Source organism: Stenella coeruleoalba (genome assembly GCF_951394435.1).
Source record: "Stenella coeruleoalba genome assembly, chromosome: 10".
NCBI classification, from domain to species: Eukaryota; Metazoa; Chordata; class Mammalia; order Artiodactyla; family Delphinidae; genus Stenella; species Stenella coeruleoalba.
The window spans coordinates 39,926,988-39,951,985 of record NC_137156.1 but is presented as its reverse complement, the minus strand read 5'-3'; the positions used below and the strand labels follow the sequence as shown (position 1 = coordinate 39,951,985).

General features: G+C 39.5%; 1 long non-coding RNA gene across 1 annotated transcript in view; it reads left to right on the top strand.

Moving 5' to 3' along the window:
* LOC307193043 overlaps positions 1-24,998 on the top strand; it is a 100,943-nt gene that overhangs the window by 23,379 nt on the left and 52,566 nt on the right. Inside the window, exon 4 of the long non-coding RNA XR_013830212.1 lies at positions 7,118-7,240. This is a non-coding gene — a long non-coding RNA (uncharacterized lncRNA). The remainder of the gene's footprint in view (positions 1-7,117; positions 7,241-24,998) is intronic.

The following is a 24,998-nucleotide window of genomic DNA, read 5'->3' as shown; positions in this document are numbered from 1 at the left end:
CAATGTGCCCACAAAAGATATCCATGTCCTAATCCATGGAAATGGGGGTGGGGGGAGGATCTTTGCAGAAGAAATTAAGAATTTTGAGATGAGGTAATTATCCTAGATTATCCAGGTGTTCTCTGAATGCACACACATGTAATATCCTTATAAGAGGGATGCAAAAGCAGATTTGATAGAGAAAAAGGTGATGTGAAGATGGAGCAAAGGGAGATAATAAGATGCTGGCCTGGAAGACTGGGGTGATGCAGCTGTAAGCCAAGGACTGCTGGCAGCCACTGGAAGCTGGGAGAGACATGGAGCAGATTCTCCTCTAGAGCCTCCAAAAGTGTAACGGAGTAAGTTTCTGTTGTTTTAAGCCATCAAGTTTGTGATCTTTGTTACAGCAGCCACAGGAAGCTAATACATGAATACTGAATTGGATTAAATTGATGTAGGAGACGACTTTCCTAAGGAAATTAGTTCTTCTAGTGTCACATCACATGGCTTAACCAGACAGGTCAGTGTCCTGTCTGTTTTGGGTCCATAGAGGGGTCCTTATTTTCAACGCTCTGACTTATTTACTAGAATAACATACCCACTACCTAAAAGGATTTGAGGTTGACTATAGTGAAAGACAGCTCTAAGTAAATGTAAAACGAGAAGGAAAGAACTGAAGTCACATTATAGTAGTGGTTATTCATTCATACATTTATTCAATCTTACACTCATTTAAAATATTCTAGGGACTTGCCTGGTGGTGCAGTGGTTAGGAATCTGCCTGCCAATGCAGGGGACACGGGTTCGAGCCCTGGTCCGGGAAGATCCCACATGCCTTGGAGCAACTAAGCCCGTGCACCACAACTACAGAGCCTGCGCTCTAGAGCCTGTGTGCCACAACTACTGAAGCCCGCATGCCTAGGGCCCGTGCTCCTCAACAAGAGAGGCCACCGCAGTGAGAAGCCCGTGCACGACAATGAAGAGTAGCCCCTGCTCGCCACAACTATAGAAAGCCCACATGCAGCAACAAAGACCCAACACAGCCAAAAAACAAAAAAAAATTTTAAATTAAAAATAGAAAAAATGTTCTACACACAAAATTAACATACCCAGCACTGTTCGTGATTTAATAAAGATGCTCCTTATGATGCAGGGTCAAGAAATTAAAAAATTTTGAAAGTAAAATGCACCTAAGCAGCTTGGTGTTTGGGCTCAGCATGGCTAAGAAACTGGATTCTAGGCCAAGCACCGGGCTGCCTGTGTTCTAGCCCCCTACTCTGCTGCTGTAACGAGCGAATAGGCTCGTGGCCCGCTGAGCAGAGAAAGACCAAATACCGAGGCAATACTCTTTTGTAGAGAGAAAAGTCTTTATGGCACAGTAGCCAAGCAAGCAGACAGGAGACAAAGCTCAGATCTGTCTCTCCAATCTGAGGTTCAGTCAAACTTTTAGGAGGTAGGGGAGGAGGGTTGGTCTGGGGAAGTGCTGGTGGCTCAGGTTTTGATTGGAGGGCTTTGGAACTTGGCCATTTATAGTAAGGTGTGGTAAAGGGGACTTCAGCACCAGATCGTCCTGGACAATGACACTTCACTTCTGAAAGGGTTCCAGCGTTCAGGTTCCAGTCATGTCCTGGTCCCCTGTTTCCACTGGGGGCAGTTAATTGAGGTCAAAATTTTCTCTTCTGCTCATTCATTGGCTTTATGACTTGAGGTTTCATTCTGTTGTCTCTGAAAAACAACTCACTATCTTATTAGAAGCAGGATAGGGCAAGTTTGAGCTGATTCTGTGGTTACGCTACGTGTTGTGCTACTGAGCCTCTGTTTCTTCCAATAGCCTGGGTACCTAAATGACTGCATGGACAAAGGCTATTTACCTGCTCAGTACTGTTACATAACACATAAAGAAATTTCTATTGTGTATGAGCCTTACATATTTTGGGGTCTGTTTGTTGTAGCAGCCGGCCTGTCCCAATTCATAACATTCTACGGCAATAGACTTATCATTTATTGAGGATAGGGTGTGCACTGCTGATTTCAGTGCAGGGCCAAAGGAATGTGACTTATAAGAATATGTATTTGGTCTTCCTCCTGCTTCTGGCACAGAGCTCCTAAAACCCTTGGAATTTCCTAAATAAGTGCAGTGGGAGAATTTTTTGTCACAGTATTTTGTCTTTTGTCCTCAGTTTCTGAAACACCTTCAGAGCCATAACGGCAAAAAGAGTGTTTTGTTATTTATTCATAACAAACCTGTTTCAATCACAGTTGCTTTGTGTTAATGAGGTGGCTTTTGGAAAGCCCCAAAGGATGGGGGCTGGTTACCAGGGGAACCAATCACTGATTAGAGGGTTAGAACTTTCAGCTCCTCTTTGGGAAGGGGCAAGGGGCTGGAGATTGAGTTCAATCATCAGTGGACAATGATTCAATCAATCATGCCTACGTAACATAGCTTCCTTAAAAACCCAAAAGGACACGATTCAGGGGGTGCTGGGAGAGTGGCGTGCTCTGAGAGGGCATGGAAGCTCCACCCCCATTCCTACATACCTTACCCTCTGCATCTCTCCCATCTGGCTGTTCCTGAGTTCTATCTTTTTATAATAAACTGATAATCTAGCAAGTAAATGTTTTCCTGAATTCCGTGAGCCACTCTAGCAAATTAATTGAAACTGAGGAGGGGAATTTATAGTTCATTGGTCAGGAGTGCAAGAGACAACCTGGACTTTTGATTGGCATCCTTCTGAAGTTGGGGTAGTGGGCAGTCTTGTGGACTGAGCCCTTAACCTGTGGGATCTGACGTAATCTCCAGATAGATAGTGTAAAATTGAGTTAAACTGTGGTACACCCAGCTGACATCACAGAATTGCTTGAATGTGTGGAGAATACCCACACATCTGGTGTCAGAAGTGCAGTAGTTTTGTAGTAGAGTAGTGTGAGCAGTAAAGGAAACACAGAAGGAAGTGAATTTTCCCATTACGTTAAGCCATTTTGATGTAGAGCAGGGCTAGGCAACCCCTCAGGCCAAATCCAGCCTGCCATCTGTTTTTTTGTTTCTTTTAAATTAAATTGTATTTTTTGAATAGATATTATAAACACATGGTAGAACATTTAAAAGGTAAAAATGAATATGCCTTTGAAAGTAATTCCCCCTCTTTCCATTCCCTAGTTATCCAGTTTCCCTCCTTAGATGCAGCTACTGTTACCAGGGGATTCTTGTTATCTTCCAGAGATATTGAGATTCTGTGTGTATAAGTGTGTGTATTGCTTTATCCGAGGTCATGAAGATTTATCCCTGTGTTGTCTTGTAATAGTTTTATAGTTTTAGCTCCCATGTTTAGATCTTTGATCTGCTTTGAGTTGATTTTTATATATGGTGTGAGGTAAGGGTCCAACTTTACTCTTTTGCATGTGAATATCCAGTTGAACCAGTACCATTTGTTGAAAAGACTACTTTTTCCTCAGTGAATGGTCTTGGTATCCTTGTGAAAAATCAACTGACCATAGATGTATGGGTTTATTTCTGGGCTGTCAGTTCTATTTTATCTCTATGTCTATCCTTATGTTAGTAACACATAGTCTTCATTACTGTAGCTTTGTAGTGAATTTTGAAAGCAGAACTATGAGTCCTCCAAATTTGTTCCTTTTCATAATTATTTTGGCTATTCAGAATCCCTTGCAATTCCATATGAATTTTAAGATCAGCTTATTCATTTCTATAAAAAAGACAGTTGAAATTTTGATAGGAATTGCATTGAATTGTAGACTAATTTGGGGAGTATTGACATCTTAACAATATTAAGTCTTCCAATCCATGAACACAGGGTGTCTTTCCATTTATTTAGGTTTTTAATTTCTTTCAACGATGTTTTGTAGTTTTTAGCATACAAGTCTTGTACTGCTTTTGTTAAATTTACTCCTATGTATTTTACCCTTTTTGTTGCTTTTGTGAATGGAATTGTTTTCTTAATTTCGTTTTCATTTTTGGATTGTTCATTGCTAAGTGTTTAGAAATACAACCGATTTTTGTATATTGGTCTTGTATCCTGCAACTTTGCTGAACTAGTTTATTAACTCTACTAGTTTTTTGGGTGTCAGATGCCTGATTCTTGATAGACACATGGCTGTTCATGGTGTAGACCACACTTCCAGCCTTCCTTGGAGCTTGCTATGACCCAAGGGTTAAGTTCTGGTCACTGAATGTGAATGAAAGTGATGTGTGCAACTCTGAGTTGTGCTGGCCCTTTCTCCTTTCCTTCTCTCTCTCTCTCTCTCTCTCTCTCTCTCTCATTTAAATAAATAAATAAATAAATAAATTTATTTATTTTGGCTGCATTGGGTTTTCGTTGCTGTGTGTGGGCTTTCTCTAGTTGTGGCGAGCGGGGGCTACTCTTTGTTGTGGTGCGTGGGTTTCTCATTGCAGTGGCTTCTCTTGTGGAACTGGGCACGCGGGCTTCAGTAGTTGTGGCATGTGGGCTCAGTAGTTGTGGCTCGCAGGCTCTAGAGTGCAGGCTCAGTAGTTGTGGTGCACGGGCTTAGTTGCTCTGCAGCATGTGGGATCTTCCCAGACCAGGGCTCGAACCCGTGTCCCCTGCATTGACAGGCGATTCTTAACTACTGTGCCACCAGGGAAGTCCCTCGTACTCTCTTTTGACTGGAAGAGAGTCAGCCATTGTGGCCTGTCTTTCAAAGACCTGTGATGTGTTTTTGTAGATAGAGTTTTACTGGAGCATAGGCACCTTCATTCATTTATGTATTGTCTATGGCTACTTTCATGCTATGATGGCAGTGTTGAGTATTTGTGACAGAGACCCTATGTCCTGCACAGCCTGAGATATTTACTATCTGGCCCATTACTGGGAAAAGTTTGCCCATGTCTGGCTTAGAGGACCTCTCGATAGTAATATTTTATGATCCCATCTTTCTAGAATTGGTTTTATAGTCACTGTTATTTGAAGCATTGCTGTCTTTGGTTTTACTTATATTAATTTCTGTCAGAGGCTGCCTGCTTGCTTCTTCTCTCCAGCAAGAGCTCTCTTGGCAGCAACAGCAGCTCTTGGATCATCATGAACTTTCTGATCATGAAGAGTAGTCTAGTTTTTATTAGACTGATCATTCTCTCTCCCTCTCTCCTTTCTGTAATTTGCCTTCCCGTTCTTGAACTTTTTGCTTAGAAGTTTTTTGCTTCCTCTGTAGGTAAGAGCTTCTGCTCTCCTCCTGTTCATTCATGCTTTTTTTTTTTTTTTTTTGGCAGCTTGTGGGATCTTAGTTCCCTGACCAGGGATTGAACCTGGCTCACCGCAGTGAAAGTGCCAAGTCCTAACCACTGGACTGCCAGGGAATTCTCCCATTCATTCTTTCTCAAGCCAGCTTCTCCTGCCAAGCTCCTTTCTCTGCTGATGCAGTACTTAAAGGTGTCTGATCTACGCTGCAAAGTTCTGCATTTCTGCTCCACCATCTCCGTGGCAGAATATAGCTCTTGTCAGGCTTACACCTCATCACTCAGTTTGATTAGAAATGGTCGCTTTTTCAAGTACAGGACTCTTTAAAAAATTGAGTGTAATTTACATGCAAAAAATACTCTGATATTAAGTGTCCAGTTTGATGAATTTTGACAATGTATGCACCTGTGTAGCCACCACTCAAAAAAACATAGAGAACATTCTGTCTTGTGGCTTTTCCCAGTCAATTCCCACCTCTGCTCCCCAGGGGCAACCACTGTTCTGATTTCTGTCACCACAGATTAATCTTGCCTGTTCTTGGACTTCACATAATCAAAACCATATAGGAAGTGCTGTTTTGTGTCTGATTTTTTTTTTTTCCACTCAGCATAGCATAATGTTTTTGAGATGTATCCTTGGTGCCCATATAAGATTGTTCCTTTTTTATCACTGAGTGGTATCCTAGTGTGTGGATAGAGCAGATTGGTTGTCCATTCTCCTGTTGATGAACATTTGAGTTTTTTCCAGCTCAAGTACAGTATTTTTTAACCAGAATTTTGTTCATGGCCTTTTCCAGCTTTAAGGCATTGCCATCCTGTCATTGTCAGCTGTATAATGCAATTAACCAAAATTTCAATTTCTTTTTCAGAAGTCAGAGTTTCTGGTTGTCAATCCTGGCTGCTCACTAGAATCACCTGGGGAGTTGTAAATCCCAACAATCAGGCCACACCTAAGACCCATTAAGTGAGGCTCTCTGGAAGTGGGTGGGGCCTAGAGTCCGAGGTTTTAGAGCCCCCCTGTGATTGCACCGTTTGGCCAGTAGGGGACACTCTTGCACGAAGTCTTCTGGAGTCGGCGGAAGGCTTGGAATGTTGCTCTCATCTGAAGCTTCCCATGATAACTGCTCCGTGCTCTTCTTAAATCCGGTATTTTTATTCTCTAGAATTTGAAGGCATTCAGACTTCATCTTCTTTCTAATCGGTTTTGTTTCTTTAAGGGCTTTTCTTTTTCTTGCTAAAGTTATACCAAATTCCTTGTTACAAGCTTCCCCTATCTCCTTTACATTCTCTTTTCCCTCAGCTCCTCCTCCCCCGCCCGTCCACCCTGCCCCCTCCACCCCACACCCCAGCCCACAGACAAGCAGATTTTACCCCCCTGCATTTGATCCAGATCCTCAAGCCTTCTAGAAGAGTGCATTGTAAAGCCCAGGCACCTCTTCAGGTGAATTCTCCTTTTGTACATTATTTTCTTCAAAAGAGATTATAGCTGTTTTGCACTTTGGGTCATAAATCGACATTTTGAAATAACTTATTTTATTATTAAGAAAAAGATTTCTGCGGAGCCCGTTGTTCAGTCCTCTGATATCTTCTACTCTTGACGGAAAAGAAAGTTCCCTGGAAGAAAATGGCAAATGCACCAATTCCCAATAAAGCATAATTATAGGCTCCCAGGTGCCTGGTGAAAACCACGGGTTCTAGATCAAAAACAGCTGCCCTCTCCTTGGCTGTCAGGCCGGGACAATTTGCAAATTCTGAAGCACCAATACCCTTCAGCTTGTAGGCAATCAGACTGCTGGCCTCTTCCGATAGGTGGAACCTCTTCTGGCTCATTGATTTCAGGTCTCGTTCCGCTTTCTCTGGCGGCATCTTGTCACTTCTCTGCTGGGCCATGACGCTCGTGTCCTTATTCACCATTGTCTTCGGTTCCAGTGTCTTCTGGGCTTTGTTGCTTGCCCCTGCATGGATCTTTGGAGCAGCCAGCGGGACACCTTTCTCCACCGCACGTGTGTCAGTGTCTGTCTGTACCTGACCCAGAGGGCAGCGCCTCCAAGCGTGAGTACCCTCCTGGTTGGGCATCTGGAGCAGTGAGTTTCCAGGGTCAAGTAACAAGGGCAGGAGGAGGACTGGGGAGATTCCAGCGCTGGACTAGGGCGGGCAGTGGGCATGTCAGCCCCAGGTGCTGGCGCTAAGGGAGTGCATGGCCTGTGGAGATTTGTTGTTCTAATTCTACCTTGTGTTGATGTAGGTGGTCTAGCCTGAATATATAATAGGGACTGTTTTTCCTGTTTAATGACTGCCCACTTTTACTCTTCTACCTGTGACTTCTTTCTTAGATCATAGCAAGGTTGCAAAATGTGAAATTGATGAGACAGATGTAGAGAATTTTACAAACAATGATAAAACCTAATAGCTTGTCTGCTTTTTATTGTAAACCTCCCCAAATCTTTCGTTACAATTGCTTTGGTCATTGTTGAATTTCAGTAAAAAACCATGTGCTTCAAATGAGCACATTTTTATTATTTATGCTTTATAGTCTACATGGAAGCTAATTTGGAGAACTCTCAATTGATATAATAGGAAACCTCCCCCTGACCCAACACACACCCATGTAAACTCAGTTACATAGATTCATTAGGAAAGTAGGGACCTAGAGCTTTGAAATCCTTCAAGCTCACTTCAGCTGTACCGTGTATTCCTGCATTTAATTAGTGAATATGAAATAAACAATGATGGCATAGTGGTTGTAAAAATTATAAAACAGAACTGATATAATTTTAATTCTGTCAGTCTTTATGTGATCAATTAAAGTTTTTATTTTGTGTTTAAAATTTTAAATGGCGAAATTGAGTGTAAACTGCAAGGTGTGTGTGTGTGTGTGTGTGTGTGCACTCGCGTATATGTATATATTTGGTCAACACAAATTTTCGTACATGAAATACTTTGCTTGATTGAATATTTTTAAATTTTGAAGTTATTCTTTTTAATAGCTATTTTAAAACTGAAGAATGAGTCAAGAAAATGATTACTGATTAGAACATGATTATTACTGAAAATAATTTTGTTTATGGAGAAGGGGGTGTTAAAATGATCCACCTGGGGTATGAAATGGGGCAGTGAACACAGAGGCAGGAGTCCTCTGCCGGGTCATCACAGGAGACCTGCTACACCAGATCTTCTGTTCTGACTTTCCCTCTCGGGTGGCTGAATTTCACCTTTGAGTCTTTTCCTCAGGAAGGCTTCTGAGAACAATAGTCCTTGAGCATGTACAAAACTGTTTGCGCTGCGTATAAATGTCTTAGGTAATGTTTGCTTTTTCCTGCATTTTGAGGCCTTGCTGGCTCCACTGTCATCCAACACTGACTATAGGTGTAGGGTCATGTGAGCCCTGCCATATTTCTGATGCGATGTGATCTGTTTGCCTGTTGATTCAAAGGATTGTGGTTTTTTTTTTGGTTTGAAGGATTCTTATCTTTGAAGTCCAGCAAATTTGCCAGCATTGGAAATGTTCACCATTTATATCACCTTTTAATGGGACCTGGCCTTTCTACTTGTTTCATGTGTTTCCTCATTGCCAGAAGCCGTGTCAGAATTCTGTTGGGGTTTTTAAAAATATTTATTTTTTTGCACCGGGTCTTAGTTGCAGCTCGAGGGCTCCTCAGTTGCAGCTTGCTGGCTCCTTAGTTGTGGCATTCAAACTCTTAGTTTCAGCATGCTTGTGGGATCTAGTTCCCTGACCGGGATTGAACCCGGGCCCCCTGCATTGGGAGTGTGGAGTCTTAACCACTGCGCCACCAGGGAAGTCCCAGAATTCTGTTTTTAAGTCCGTCTTTGGATTTACTTCCTTAGGGATGCCAATAACATATATATGTGTGTGTGTATGTATACTTATATATATGTATATTCTCTCTTGCCCATTTGCCATGTGTATTATTTCCTTTTAAGCCTGTTTAAGTATTTTCATTTCATCTTGCTCACTCTTCAAAGACCGGTCCTTTAAATCCTCTTCTGTGTGTCTCAGCCTCTCTTTTCCCGTGATACTTTCCAATTTCATCTTCTCTTCTGTGTTGCTTTAATTTTCTTTCTTTCACTTATTTCCTGGGTTTTGCCAATTCACATTTTGCTCCTTTTTTATGCAGTGCTCATACATCTTTTTACTCTCATCCTGGGGCTCTGGTTTCATGGAAGAGTTGGTTTTTTAAATATTGAAGATGAAATATCTGATGGGATTTTTTCACCTGCTTTCTGGTAACAATTTTCTAAGTGTTTTTCCGTGTTCATGTTTGTCCTGCTTTTTTCCTCCCTTTTTCATCTAGTATCTTTGCACAGGTTCCTCTTTGATTGTTCACCTTTGGCAGAGGTGAGCTTTTCAGGTCGAGCTGGGGCCCTTTCCAGCCAGCAGGAATTTTCCTAATGGCCTGGGGTTATTATCATTTTTTTAAAAAATGTTTATTTTTGGCTGCATTGGGTCTTTGTTGCTGAGCGCGGGCTTTTCTCTGGTTGTGGCAAGTGGGGGCTACTCTTCGTTGCAGTGTGCAGTCTTCTCATTCCAGTGGCTTCTCTTGTTGCGGAGCACGGGCTCTAGGCATGCAGGCTTCAGTAGTTGTGGCACACAGGCTCAGTAGTTCTGGCTCACAGGCTCTAGAGTGCAGTCTCAGTAGTTGTGGCTCATGGGCTTAGTTGCTCCGCGGCATGCGGGATCTTCCCAGACCAGGGCTCAAACCTGTGTCCCCTGCATTGGCAGGTGGATTCTTAACCACTGCACCACCAGGGAAGTCCTGGCCTGGGGTTATTATAGCCTTTACTTTTCCCCAAGTGGTAGAAGCAGGCGGCCATGGGGATATGCACAATGCAAAGCCATGGGTACTGGCAAAAACAACAAAGTAAGGATCTCCAAAAATTCTCTCCTCTATAAAAGCAATGAGAAAACTGGCCAAAAATGGTCAGAGTTAACTTTTCCAAACTCTGGAAATTAACCAAAGGCTTGCAGCAATTCAGGAAGCGTTTATGCAAGAAAAATGGCTGAATCTCAGTAAGAATAGTGAGCTTTTTAGAGTTTTTTTTTTTTCTTATTGTGGCGAAATACACGTAACATCAAATTTACTGCCGTAAACATTTTTAACTGTACGGTTCAGTGGTATTAAATACATACACATTGTTGTGCAACCATTGTCACAATTCATCACCATATTTCTTTTCATCTTGTAAAACTGAAGCTCTATACTTTTTAAACAATAACTCCCCATTCTTCGCTCTTCCCACCCTAGGACCACCATTGCAATTTCTGTCTTTATGAATTTGACTCCTCTGAGTACCTCATTCAAGTGGAATCGTACAATATTTGTCTTTCATGACTGGCTTATTTCACTTAGCGAAATGTCCTCAATGTTCATCCATGTTGTAGCATTTGGAGAATTTACTTTCTTTTTAAGGCTGAATAATATTCCATTGTATGTGTATATGACATTTTGCTTATCCATTCATCAGCTGTGGACACTTAGTTGCTTCCATGTTTTCGCTATTGTGAATAATACTGCTGTGAACATAGGTGTACAAATACCTCTTTGAGCCCCTGCCTTAAATTCTTTGGGGTATATACCTGGGAGTGGGATTGTTGGATCATATAATAATTCTAGTTCTAATATTTTGAGGAACTGCTATACTGTTTTCCACAGTGGCTGAACCATTTTACATTCCCACCAAAAAGGCACAAATTTTCCAGTTTATCCACCTCATCACCAACATTTGTTGTTTTTAGTTTTTTTGATCGTAGCCATCCTAATGGGTATAAGGTAGTACCTCATTGTGGTTTTGATTTGCATTTCCTTAATGACTGAGTGATGTTGAGCATTTTTCCTGTGCTTATTGGCCATTTGTTTATCTTCTTTGGAGGAATATCCAAGTCCTTTGCCTGTTCTTGAATTAGGTTGTTTTTTGGTTGAGTTTTAGATGTTCTATGCATATTCTGCATATTAATCCCTTAGATACATAATTTGCAAATATTTTCTCCCATTCTGTGTGTTGCCTTTTAACTCTGTGGATAGCGTCTCTTGATGCACAAAAGTTTAAAAATTTTCACGAAGTCTAATTTGTCTTTCTTTTGTTACCCGTGCCTTTGGTGTCATGTCCAAGAAATCATTGCCAAATCCAATGTTGTGAAGTTTTGTCCAATTTTTTTCTAAGAGTTTTATTGTTTCAGGTCTTATATTTAGGTCTTTGACCCATTTTGAGTTAGTTTTTGTCTATGGTGTGAGGTAAGGGCCCAACTTCATTCTTTGCATGTGGATACCCAGTTTCTCCAGCACCATTTGTTGACAAGACTGTCCTTTTCTCATTGAATGGTCTTGGCACCTTTGCCAAAAATCATTTGACCATGTAAGTGAGGGTTTATTTCTGGGCTATTTATATTCTATTCCATTTGTCTATGTGTCTGTCTTTATGTTAAAACTACACTGTTTTGATTACAGTAGCTTTGTAGTAAGTTTTGAAATCAGGAAGTGTGAGCTATCCACTTTGTCCTTTCCAGATTGTTTTGGCTATTCAGGGCCCCTTGAGTTTCCATGTGAATTTTAGAATGGGTTTTTCTATTTCTGCAAAAAACATCATTGGGATTTTGATAGAGATTGCATTGAATCTGTAGGTTGTTTTGGGTAGTATTGACATTTTAATAATATTAAGTCTTCCAGTCCATGAACATGCAGTATGTTACTATTTATTTCTTTTGTCTTTTATTTCTTTCAGCAATGTTTTATACTTTTCATTGTACAAGTCTTTACCACCTTGTTTAATTGCTGAGTATTTTATTCTTTTTGATGCTATTGTAAATGAAATTGTTTTTGTAATTTCATTTTCAGATAGTTCATTGTGTCTAGAAATGCAACTGATTTTTGTGTGTTAAGTTTGTATCCTTCTAATTTGCTGAATTCATTTATTAGCTCCAGTAGCTTTTTTGTGGAGGCTTTTGGATTTTCTACACATGAGATCATATCGTCTGCAAACAGAAATAATTTTACTTCTTCCTTTCCAATTTGGATGCCTTTTATTTCTTTCTCTTGCCTAACTGCTCTGGCTAGAACTTCCAGAATTATTTGAGTAGAAGTAGTAAAATTGGGTATCCTTGCCTTGTTCCTGATCTTAGAAGAAAAGCTTTTAGTCTTTCACCATTGAGTATGATGTTTGCTTTGAGTTTTCATACATATCTTTTATTATGTTGAGATAGTTTTCTTCTATTCCTATTTGGTTGAGTGTTTTTATCATGAAAGGATGCTGAATTTGTCAAATGCCTTTCTGCATCAATTTAGATGATCATGTGTTTTTTTTCCCCTTTATTTTGTTGATTTGGCATATTACTGTATATTGAATAATTTTTGTATGTTGAACCATCCTTGTGTTACATGAATACATTCCATTGGTCATGGAGTATAATCCTTTTAATATGCTCTTGATTTCTGTTTGCTAGTATTTTGTTGAGGATTTTGTATTGGTGTTCGTAAGGGATATTGATCTGCAGTTTCCTTGTAGCGTTTTTGCTTGGCTTTGGTATTAGTGTTATGCTGGCCTCAGAAAATGAGTTAGGAAGTGTTCCCTCCTCTTCAGTTTTTGGGAATAATTTGAGAAGGATTGGTATTAGTTCTTATTTAAATGTTTGGTAGAATTTACCAGTGAAGCTGTCAGATCTAGGATTTTTTTTTTTTTTTTTTTTTGCCATGTTGTTCGGCTTGCGGGATCTTAGTTCCCTGACCAGGGATCAAACCCTGGGCCCCCTGCAGTGGGAGCACGGAGTCCTAACCACTGGACAGCCAGGGAATTCCCTAGGACTTTTCTTTGTTGGGAGATTTTTAAAAGATAGGGTTTCCATGGTGGCACAGTGGTTAAGAATCCACCTGCCAATGCAGGGGACATGGGTTTGATCCCTGGCCCAGGAGGATCCCACATGTCATGGAGGAGCAACTAAGCCCGTGCGCCACAACTGCGGAGCCTGTGCTCTAGAGCCCGTGCTCTGCAACAAGAGAAGCCACGACAGTGAGAAGCCCGTGCACTGCAACAAAGAGTACCCCCAGCTTGCCTCAACTAGAGAAAGCCCAGGTGCAGCAATGAAGACCCAACACAGCCAAATAAACAAACAAAAAAAAGATTCCAGGTATAAGTGTGATCATACAGTATTTGTCTTTCTCTGTCTGAATTTTATTTTACTTAGCATAATGCCTTCAAGGTCCATCCACATTGTCACAAATGGCAGGCTTTCCTTCTTTCTTGTGGCTGAATAATATTCCATTATATATATACCACTACTTCTTTATCCATTCATTTATCAGTGGACATTTAGATTGTTTCCATGTCTTGGCTATTGTAAATAATGCTGCAGTGAACGTGGGGATGCAGATATCTTTATGAGACAGTGATTTTTTCTCCTTTGGATAAATACTCAGAAAGGAACTGCTGGATCACATGGTAGTTCTATTTTTCAGTTTTTGAGGAAGAGTGTGGTTTTCCATAGTGGCTGTTGCAATTCACAGTCCCACTAACAGTGCACAAGGGTTCCTTTTTCTCCTCATCCTCCCAAGACTTGTTATCTCTTGTCTTTTTGATACTAGCCATTCTAACAGATATGAAGTGATATCTCATTGTGGTTTTAATTTGCATTTTTCTGATGATTAGTGATGTAGAGCACATTTTCAGTATCTGTTGGCCATTTGTATGTCTTCTTTGGAAAAATATCTATTCATTTCTTCTGCCCATTTTTTAATTGGATTATTTTTTCTTTTGAAGTGCATGAGTTCTTTATATATTTTCAATATTAACCCTTTATCAAATATGTGCTTTGCAAATATTTTTTCCCATTTGGTAGGTTGCCTTTTCACTTTGTTGATGGTTTTCTTTGCCATATAGAAGCTTTTCAGTTTAATGGAGTCCCACTTATTTGTTTTTTTTCTTTTATTGCCTTTGCTTTTGGTGTCAAATCCAAGAAATCATTGCCAAGACCAATGTCAAGGAGGTTTTCCTCTATTTTTTCTTGTAGGAGTTTTATGCTTTTAGGTCTTACATTCAACTCTTTACCATTTTGAGTTGATTTTTGTGTATGGTGTAAGATAGTGGTCCAGTTTCATCCTTTTGCACGTCACTCTCTAGTTTTCCCAATATGGCAGTCCATTTCCCACCATTTGTTGAAGAGACTGTCCTTTCCCCATTGTATATTCTGGCATGTTATCATAAATTAATTGACCATATTTGTGTGGGTTTATATCTGCACTCTCTATTCTGTTCCATTGATCTATGTGTCTGTTTTTATGCCAATACCATTACTGTTGTGATACTGTAGCTTTGTAATATAGTTTGAAATCAGGAAGCATAATGCCTCCAGCTTGTTCTTCTTGATGAAGATTGCCTTGGCTGGACTTCCCTGGTGGCACAGTGGTTAAGAATCTGCCTGACCATGCAGGGGACATGGATTCAAGCCCTGGTCCGGGAAGATCCCACATGCTGTGGAGCAACTAAGCCCGCGAGCCACAACTACTGAGCCTGCACACCAAGGGTCTGTGCTCTGCAACAAGAGAAGCCACCGCAATGAGAAGCCCACGCACCATGATGAAGAGTAGCTCCTGCTTGCTGCAACTAAAGCCTGTGTGCAGCAACGAAGACCCAACACAAAAAAACCAGAAATAAAAAAAAAAGATTGCCTTGGCTATTCAAGGACTTATGTAGTTTCATACAAATTTTCAAATTGTTTGTTCTATTTATGTGAAAGATGCCATTGGAATTTCAATAGAGATTGCGTTGAATCTGTCAGTTTCTTTGGGTAGTATGGACATTTAAAAATATTCTTCTATTCCATGAGCATGGAATAGCTTTCCGTTTATTTGTGTCTTCAATTTATTTTATCAATGTCTATAGTTCTCAGTGTGCAGGTCTTTCAATTCCTTGGTTAAACTTATTCAAGGTTATTTTACTCTTTTTGATGCAACTGTAAGTGGTATTGCTTAAATTTCTCTCTCTCTTTTTTTTAAATTTATTTATTTATTTATTTATGGCTGTGTTGGGTCTTTGTTTCTGTGCGAGGGCTTTCTCTAGTTGTGGTAGGCGGGGGCCACTCTTCATCGTGGTGCGCGGGCCTCTCACTGTCACAGCCTCTCTTGTTGTGGAGCACAGGCTTCAGACGCACAGGCTCAGTAGTTGTGGCTCATGGGCCCAGTTGCTCCGCGTCATGCGGGATCTTCCCGGACCGGGACACGAACCCGTGTCCCCTGCATCGGCAGGCAGACTCTCAACCACTGTGCCACCAGGGAAGCCCCCTCCTCTTCTATTTTTTGGAAGAGTTTGAGAAGGATTGGTATTAATTCTTCTTTGAATGTTTGGTAGAATTCACCAGTGAAGCTTCTGGACTTTCTTTTGTTGGGAGATTTTTTTTTTTTAGTAGTTCAATTATTTATTACTTCATTACTCCCATACCCCACCCTCCTGACCCTTTAGTGGAGCTGTTTCACCACAAACAGAGAAAGAAAGGATTAAAGATATTCAGTTACATACAACCGACTAGCCTCTCAGCCCCTCCAGAAGCATTTGTATTTTTGAGTGGTTGTTTATAATTAAAGACCAGGCCATTTAACAGACATCGAATAGGGAATTCCCTGGTGGTCCAGCGTTAGGACCTGGCGCTTTCACTGCTGGGGACCAGACTCAATCCCCGGTTGGGAAATAAGATCCCGTAAGCTGCTCAGTGCAGCCAAAAAACAAAACAAATGAAAAAACAAACAAAAAAAACATTGAATAAAGCCACAAGTGCAGGAATTGGGAACCAACAGGACAATGTTGGGTCCTGCGTGGGAATCCGGCTTCAGGGTCAAGTGCCTTCACTGCTTGTGATACACATGGGATGAGGTGTGTGCTCTGTATACACATGGGGTCGGCTACAATACAAGGGATATAAACTCGACAAGCCATTTGGAACTGGAAGATAAAAAGTAACATGGTACCCTGAAGAGGTGTTTCTACCAGAAAAAATCAAAAGCTTGTGAAACAACACGTCTATGAGTTTGTTCATAAACCACGTAGTTTCTCTCAGCTGAAACCAGCAGAAACATCTGTGAGGTTCACTTTTCAGAGGAGTGGTTTAGTAGCTCTTTTCATTCAACCACAAACCCCTTTATGTAAGACTGGTCCAAAGCAAGTTGCTGTATGTTCTTTACACGCTAGAATCCACTCTTGTAAATCAACTCTTCTGAACTAGTAGGTCAAGATATTTGTCTAAGTGGGTCTATGTCTGACTTGATCCCAAACTGGACGCATTCTGATGCTGCACCCAGAAAGTAGTAGTGTAAGTGATAGCAGTGCCACTTCACAATCCATTTCATGATGAAATAGGTACCAGGTTGTATGTTCATTAGGAAGAATGATATTAGCGCTTACTACTACGCTTCCTAGCGAAACAACCAATGCTCCCAACTGTTGGGAGATTTTTGATTACTGATTCAAACTCACTGCTAGTAGTCAGTCTGCTCAGATTTTCTATTTCTTCATGATTCAATCTTGTAGGTTGTAGGTTTCTAGGATTTTATCCATTTCTTCTGGGTCGTCAGATTTGTTGCCATATAATTGTTCATAGTAGTCTCTTATGATTCTTTGTGTTTCTGTGATATCAATTGTAATGTCTCCTCTGTTATTTTGGTTTTATTTGAGACCTCTCTTTTTCTTGGTGGGTCCAGCTAAAGGTTTGTCAATTTTGTTTCTTTTCAAAGAACCCACTGTTCATTTCATTGATATTTCTAATGTCTTTTTAGTCGCTATTTCCACTCTGATCTTTATTTCCTTCCTCTACCACCTTTGGGTTTCATTTGTTCTCTTTTATTTCCATGAGGCGTAAAGTTGGGTTGTTTGAGATTTTTCTTGTTTCTTGATGTAGGTATTTATCATTTATGAACTGCCCTCTTAGAATTGCTTTTGCTGCATCTCATAAGTTTGGATATGTTGTATTTCTATTTTCATTTGTCTCAAGGTATTTTTTTAAAATAAATTTATTCATTTTTGGCTGCACGAGGTCTTCATTGCTGCATGAGGTCTTTCTCTAGTTGCGGCGAGCAGGGGCTACTCTTCATTGCGGTGTGTGGGCTTCTCTTGTGGAGCATGGGCTCTAGGCACGCGGGCTTCAGTAGTTTGGCATACGGGCTCAGTAGTTGTAGCACTAGGGCTTAGTTGCTCTGCAGCATGTGGGATCTTCCTGAACCAGGGCTTGAACCCATGTCCCCTGCATTGGCAGGTGGATTCTTAACCACTGCGCCACCAGGGAAGTCCCTGTCTCAAGGTATTTTTGATTTCTCTTTTGATTTCTTCTTTGATCCATTGGTTGTTCAGTAGCATGTTGTTTAATCTCCACATATTTGTGAATTTTCCAGTTTTCTTCTTGTAAGTTATTTCTAGTTTCATACCTTTGTGGTCAGAAAAGATTCTTGATATGATTTCAGTCTCCTTAAGTTTACTGAGACTTGTTTTGTGGCCTAACATATGATCTGTCCTGGAGGATGTTCCATGTGTATTTGAGAAGAATATATTTTATATATTTTTGAATGAGGTGTTCTGTATATATCTGTTAAATTTATCTGGTCTAAAGTGTTAAGGTTGCTGTTTCCTTATTGATTGTCTGTCTTGATGATCTATCCATTGATGAAAGTGGGGCATTAAAATCCCCCAGTATTATTGTATTGCTGTCTATTTCTTCCTTTAGGTCTGTTAATATTTGCTTTATATATTTAGGTGCTCCTATGTTGGGTGTATAAATATTTATAAATGTTGTATCTTCTTGTTGGATTGACTCCTCTATCATAATTTAATGTCCTTTTTTGTCTCTTATTAGTCTTTGTCTTAAAATCAGTTTTGTCTGATATGAGTATAGCTACCCTATCTTTTGGTTTCCATTTGTATGGGGTATCTTTTCCATGCCTTCGCTTTCAGTCTGTGTGTGTCCTTACATCTGAAGTGAGCCTCTTGTAGGCTGCATATAGAGGGGTCTTGCTTTTTTATCCATTTAATCACTCTGTCTTTTTTTTTTTGGAAAATGTATTTATTTTTCTTTCACTCTTTTTTGTGACAAAATATATAACATAGAATTTACCATTTTTAAGTGTAAAATGACATTAAGTACATTCATGTTGTTGTACAACCGTCACCACTCCCTAGCTCCAGAACTTCATCATCTTCTCCAACTGAAACTCTGTACCTATTAAATAATAATTCCCCACTTCCTTTCCCCCTAGCCTCTGGTAACCACCATTCTATTTTCTGTCTCTATGAATTTGACTATTCTGTGTACCTTATAAGTGGAGTCATACAGTACAGTTGACCCTTGAACAATGCAAGTTTGAACTGCATGGGTCCACTTACACCCAGATATTTTTCAGTAGTAAGTACTACACTACTACATGGTCTGTGATTGGTTGAATCCAATAGATTTGGAGGACCCATGGATACAAAGACCTGACTATAAGTTATATGTGGATTAACCCCCTCTTTGTTCAAGGGTCAGCTGTATTTGTTGTTTTGTGATTGGCTTATTTTACTTAACTTAGCATAATATCTTTAAAATTCATTCATGTTGTAGCATGTGACAGGATTTCCTTCCGTTTTAAGGCTAAATAATCCATTGTATGGATATACCACATTTTATTTATCTATCATCTGATGGCAGACACTTAGGTTGCTTCCACCTTTAAAAAAATATTTTTTTGATTGAAGTATAGTTGATTTGCTTCCACCTTTTGACAGTTGTGAATAATGCTGCAGTGAACATGGGTGTACAAATGTCTTTGTGAGTCCCTTCTTTCATTTCTTTGGGATATATACCAGATGTAGAATTGCTGGATCATGTGATAATTCTATGGTTAATTTTTTGAGGAATTGCCATATGTTTTCCACAGCAGCTAAACAATTTTGTATTCCCACCAGCAGCATGCAGGGGTTCCAAATTTCTCCATACCCTCAACGCTTGTTATTTTCTGTGTTTGTTGTTGCTGTTAGCCACTATGTCTTTTTAAAAACTATATTGAAATATAGTTTATTTACAGTGTTGTGTTTAATTTCTGCTGTAAAGCAAAGTGACTCAGTTATACATATATATATTTCTTTCCAGATTCTTTTCCATTATGGTTTATCACAGGATATTGAATATAGTTCCCTGTTCTATATAGTAGGAAGTTGTTGTTTATCCATCCTATATATAATAGTTTGCATCTGCTAATCCCAAACTCCCAATCCTTTCCTCCCCCACTCACCTTCCCCCTTAGCAATCACAAGTCTGTTTTCTATATCTGTGAGTCTGTTTTTGTTTCGTAGATGTGTTCATTTGTGTTGTATTTTAGATTCCACATATAAGTGGTATCATATGGTATTTGACTTTCTCTTTGTGACTTACTGTGCTTAGTATGATAATCTCTATGTCCATCCATGTTGCTGCAAATGGCATTATTTCATCCTTTTTGATGGCTGAGTAATATTCCACTGTATATCTATATATCTGTATCTGTGTAGATATAGATATACCACATCTTCTTTATCCATTCATCTGTCGATGGACATTTGGGTTGTTTCCATGTCTTGGCTATCATAAATAGTGCTGCTATGAACATAGGGGTGCATATATCTTTTTGCATTATAATAGTTTTGTCCAGATATATGATGCCCAAGAGTGGGATTGCTGGATCATATGGCACTGCTGGTTTTATTTTTTTGAGGAACCTCCATACTTTTTTCAAAAGTGGCTACATAATTTACGTTTCCACCAACAATGTAAGAGGGTTCCCTTTTTTCCATATCCTCTCCAGCATTTATTATTTGTAGACTTTAAAAAAATATATTTATTTATTTATGTTGGCTATGCAGGGTCTTAGTTGCGGCATGTGGACTTCTTAGTTGAAGCATGCATGTGGGATCTAGTTCCCCGACCAGGGATCGAACCCGGGACCCATGCATTGGGAAAGTGGAGTCTTACTGACTGGACCACCAGGGAAGTCCCTATTTGTAGACTTTTTAATGATGGCCATTCTGACTGGTGTGAGGTGGCACCTCGTTGTTTTGATTTGCATTTCTCTAATAATTAGTGATGATGAGCATCTTTTCATGTGCCTATTGGCCATCTGTATGTCTTCTTTGGAGAAATGTCTATTTAGGTCTTGTGCCCATTTTTCAGTTGGGTTGTTTGTTTTTTGTTATTGAATTGTTGGAGCGGTTTGTATATTTTGGATATTAAGCCCTTGTCAGTCACATTATTTGCAAATATTTTCTCTCAGTCTGTAGGTTTTCTTTTTGTTTTGTTTATGGTTTTCTTTAGTATGTAAAAGCTTATGTTTGATTAGGTCCCACTTGTTTATTTTTGCTTTAATTTCTATTGCCTTGGGAGACTGACCTAAGAAAACATTAGTACAATTTATGACAGAGAATGTTTTGCCTATGTTCTCTTCTAGGAGTTTTATTTTATTTTAAACTATATATTCTTTTCCATTATGGTTTATCACAGGATATTGAATGTAGTTCCCTGTGCTATACATTAGGACCTTGTTGTTTATCCATTCTAAATATAATAGTTTGCATCTACCAACCCCAAACTCCCAGTCTGTCCCTCTCCCTCCCCCCTACCCCTTGGCAACCACAAGTCTGTTCTCTATGTCTATGAGTCTGTGTCTGTTTTGTAGATAAGTTCACTTGTGCCGTATTTCAGATTCCACATATAAGTGATATCATATGGTATTTGTCTTTCTCTTTCTGACTTACTTCACTTAGTATGATACTCTCTAGTTGCATCCATGTTGCTGCAAATGGCATTATTTTGTTTTGCTTTTTTATGACTGAGTAGTATTCCATTGTATATATATACCACATCTTCTTTACCCATTCCTCTGTTGATGGACATTTAGTTTGCTTCCGTGTTTTGGCTATCATGAACAGTGCTGCTATGAACATAGGGGTGCATGTATCTTTTTGAATTATAGTTTTGTCTGGATATATTCCCAGGGGTGGGATTGCTGGTTCATATGGTAATTCTATTTTTAGTTTTCTGAGGAACCTCCATACTGTTTTCCATAGTGGCTGTACCAACTTACATTCTCAGCAGCAGTGTAGGAGGGTTCCCTTTTCTCCACACCCTCTCCAGCATTTGTTATTTGTAGACTTTTAAATTATGGCCATTCTGACTGGTGAGGTGATATCTCATTATAGTTTTGATTTGCATTTCTCTAATAATTAGTGATGTTGAACATCGTTTCATGTGCCTATTGGCCATCTGTATGTCTTCTTTGGAGAAATGTCTATTAAGGTCTTGAGCCTATTTTTCGATTGGGTTGTTTGTTTTGTGTTATTGAATTGCAGGAGCTGTTTGTATATTTTGGAAATTAAGCCCCTGTTGGTCACATCATTTGCAAATATTTTCTCCCAGTCTGTAGGTTGTCTTTTCATTTTGTTTATGGTTTCCTTTGCTGTGCAAAAGCTTACAATTTTGATTAGGTCCCATTTGTTTATTTTTGCTTTTATTTCTATTGCCTTGGGAGACTGACCTAAGAAAACATTAGTATGATTTATGTCAGAGAATGTGTTGCCTATGTTCTCTTAAAGGAGTTTTATGGTGTCTTGTCTTATATTTAAAACTTTAAGCCATTTTGAGTTTTTTTGTGTGTGTGCGTATGGTGTAAGGGTATGCTCTAGCTTCATTGATTTATATGCAGCTGTCCAACTTTCCCAGCACCACTTGCTGAAGATACTGTCTTTTCTCCATTGTATATTCTTGCCTCCTTTGTCAAAGATTAACTGTCCAAAGGTGTATGGATTTATTTCTGGGCTCTCTATTCTCTTCCATTTATCTGTATATCTGTTTTTGTGCCAATACCAGGATGTTTTGATTAGCTTTGCAGTACTGTCTGAAGTCTGGGAGGGCTATGCCTCCTGCTTTGTTCTTCTTCCTCAGGACTGCTTTGGCAATTCTGGGTCTTTTATGGTTCCATATAAATTTTAGGATTATTTGTTCTAGTTCTGTGAAAAATGTCACAGGTATTTTGATAGTGATTACATTAAATCTGTAGATTGCTTTGGGTAGTATGGCCATTTTAACAATATTAATTCTTCCAATCCAAAAGCATGGGCTATCTTTCCATTTCTTTGAATTATCTTCAGTTTCCTTTATTAATTTTGTAGTTCTCAGCATATAAGTCTTTCACCTCTTTGGTGAGATTTATTCCTCTTTTAGTTTATTTATTTAAAAATATTTTTCAAAACGAGGCTGCTGTCATTTGTTCAATCTTTATTTATTTATTTATTTATTTATTTTTGACCACAATGCATGGCTTGCAGGATCTTAGTTCCCCACCAGGGATTGAACCCGGGCCCCAGCAGTGAAAGGACTGAGTTCTAACCACTGGATTGCCAGGGAATTCCTTAAGTATTTTATTTTTGATGCAATTGTAAAAGGGATTGTTTACATTCCCTTTCTGATATTTCATTGTTAGTGTAAAGAAATGCAACAGATTTCTGTATGTTAATCTTGTATCCTGCTACCTTGTTTAATTCATTTATCAGTTCTAGTAGTTTTTGTGTGGAGTCTTTAGGGTTTTCTATATATAGTGTTATGTCATCTGCGTATAATGACAGTTTTACCTCTTTCCTACCAATTTAAATTTTTAAAAAATTTTTGGCTGTTTTGGGTCTTTGTTGCTGCACGCAGGCTTTCTCTAGTTGTGGCGAGTGGGGGCTACTCTTTGTTGTGGTGCATAGGCTTCTAATTGTGGTGGCTTCTCTTGTTCTGGAGCACGGGCTCTAGGTGCGTGGGCTTCAGTAGTTGTGGCACGTGGGCTCAGTAGTTGTGGCTCGTGAGCTCTAGAGCGCAGGCTCAGTAGTTGTGGCGCACAGGCTTAGTTGTCCTGCGGCATGTGGAATCTCCCCGGAGCAGGGCTCAAACCCTTGTCCCCTGCATCGGCAGGGGGATTCTTAACCACCGCACCACCAGGGAAGTCCGGATGTCAAATTTTTAAAAATTTATTAATTTATCTATTTTTTGGCTGCATTGGGTCTTCATTGCTGTGCATGGGCTTTCTCTAGTTGCAGCAAGCGGGGGTTTCTCTTGTTGCGGAGCATGGGCTCTAGGCGTGCGGGCTTCAGTAATTGCGGTGTGTGGGTCTCAGTAGTTGCGGCATGCGGGCCCTAGAGCATGCAGGCTTCAGTAGTTGTGGCACATGGGCTCAGTAGTTGTGGCTCGCTGACTCTAGCGCACAGGCCCAGTAGTTGTGGCGGCATATGAGATCTTCCTGGACCAGGGATTGAACCCATGTCCACTGCACTGTCAGGCAGATTCTAAACCACTGTACCACCAGGGAAGTCCCCGCTTCTTCAGTCTTTTGGAAGACTTTGAGAGGGATCTTTGTATGTTTGGTAGAATTCACCTGTGAAACCATCTGGTCCTGGACTTTTGTTTGTAGGGAGTTTTTAAATTACAGATTCTATTTCATTTCTAGTAGTCAGTCTGTTCAAGTTACCTATTTCTTCTTGATTCAGTTTTGGTGGGCTGTGTGTTTCTAGAAAGTTGTCCATTTCATCTATGTTTTCGAATCTGTTGGCATGTAATTGTTCATAGTAGTCTCTTATGTTTTTTTGTATTTCTGTGGTATCAATTGATTTTTCCTCTTTTATTTCTTATTTTGGTTATTTGGGTCTTCTCTCTTTTCATCTTGGTGAGCCTGTCCAGAGGTTTGTCAATAGTTTTTACCCTTTCAAAAAGCCGACTCTTGGTTTTATTGATTTTTCTATTTTTTTCCACTTAAACAACATTTATTTCCCCCAGTTCTATTAGAGGCTGGGAAGTACAAGATCAAAGTACAAGCAAATCCTGTGTCAGGTGAAAACCCCTTCCTAATTTGTAGGTGGCCACCTTCTCACTGTATTCTCACATGGCTGAGAGTTTTCTATTTTATTTTTAATCTATTTTATTTATTTCTTCTCTGATCTTTATTATCTCCTTCCTTCTGCTGACTTTAGGGTTTGTTTGTTCTTTTTCTTGTTCTTTTAAGTGGTGGGTTAGGTTGTTTATTTGAGATATTTTTTGTTTCTTAAAGAAGGCCTGTATTGCTATGAATTTCCCTCTAAGAACTGCTTTTGCTGAATCCACAGGTTTTGTATAGTTGTGTTTTCATTGTCATTTGCCAAGGTATTTTAAAATTTCTTCTTTGATTTCATCACTGACCCATTGGATTTTTAGTAGCATGTTGTTTAGTCTCCATGTAATTGTTTTTTTCTCATTTCTTTTTCTGTGGTTGATTTCTAGTTTCATGCTGTTGTGGTCAGAAAAGATTCTTGAAATAATTTTTATACTCTTAAATTTGTTAAGGCTTGTTTTATGCCCTAGTATGTGGTCAATCCTAGAGAATGTTCCATGTGCATTTGAAAAGTGTATTATGCTTTTTGGGGGATGTAATGTCCTGAAAATATCAGTTAAGTCTAACTGTTCTGTTGTGTCATTTAGGATCTCTGTTGCTTTAATCACTGTGTCTTTTGATTGGAGAATTTAGTCTTTTACATTTAAAATAATAATTGATAGGTATGTACTTATTGTCATTTTGTTCATTATTTTCTGGCTGTTTTGTAGTTTATCTCTGTTACTTTCTTTTCTTGCTTTCTCTCTCTGTTGTGTGATGATTTTTTCTTAGTGGTATGCTTATATTCCTCTGTCTTTATCTACCATAGGTTTTTGCTTTGTGGTTACCATGTGGGTTGCATATAGCAACTTACATTTATAACAGCCTATTTTAAAGTTGATAACAACTTATTTGAATGAATTATAAAATGGTATATT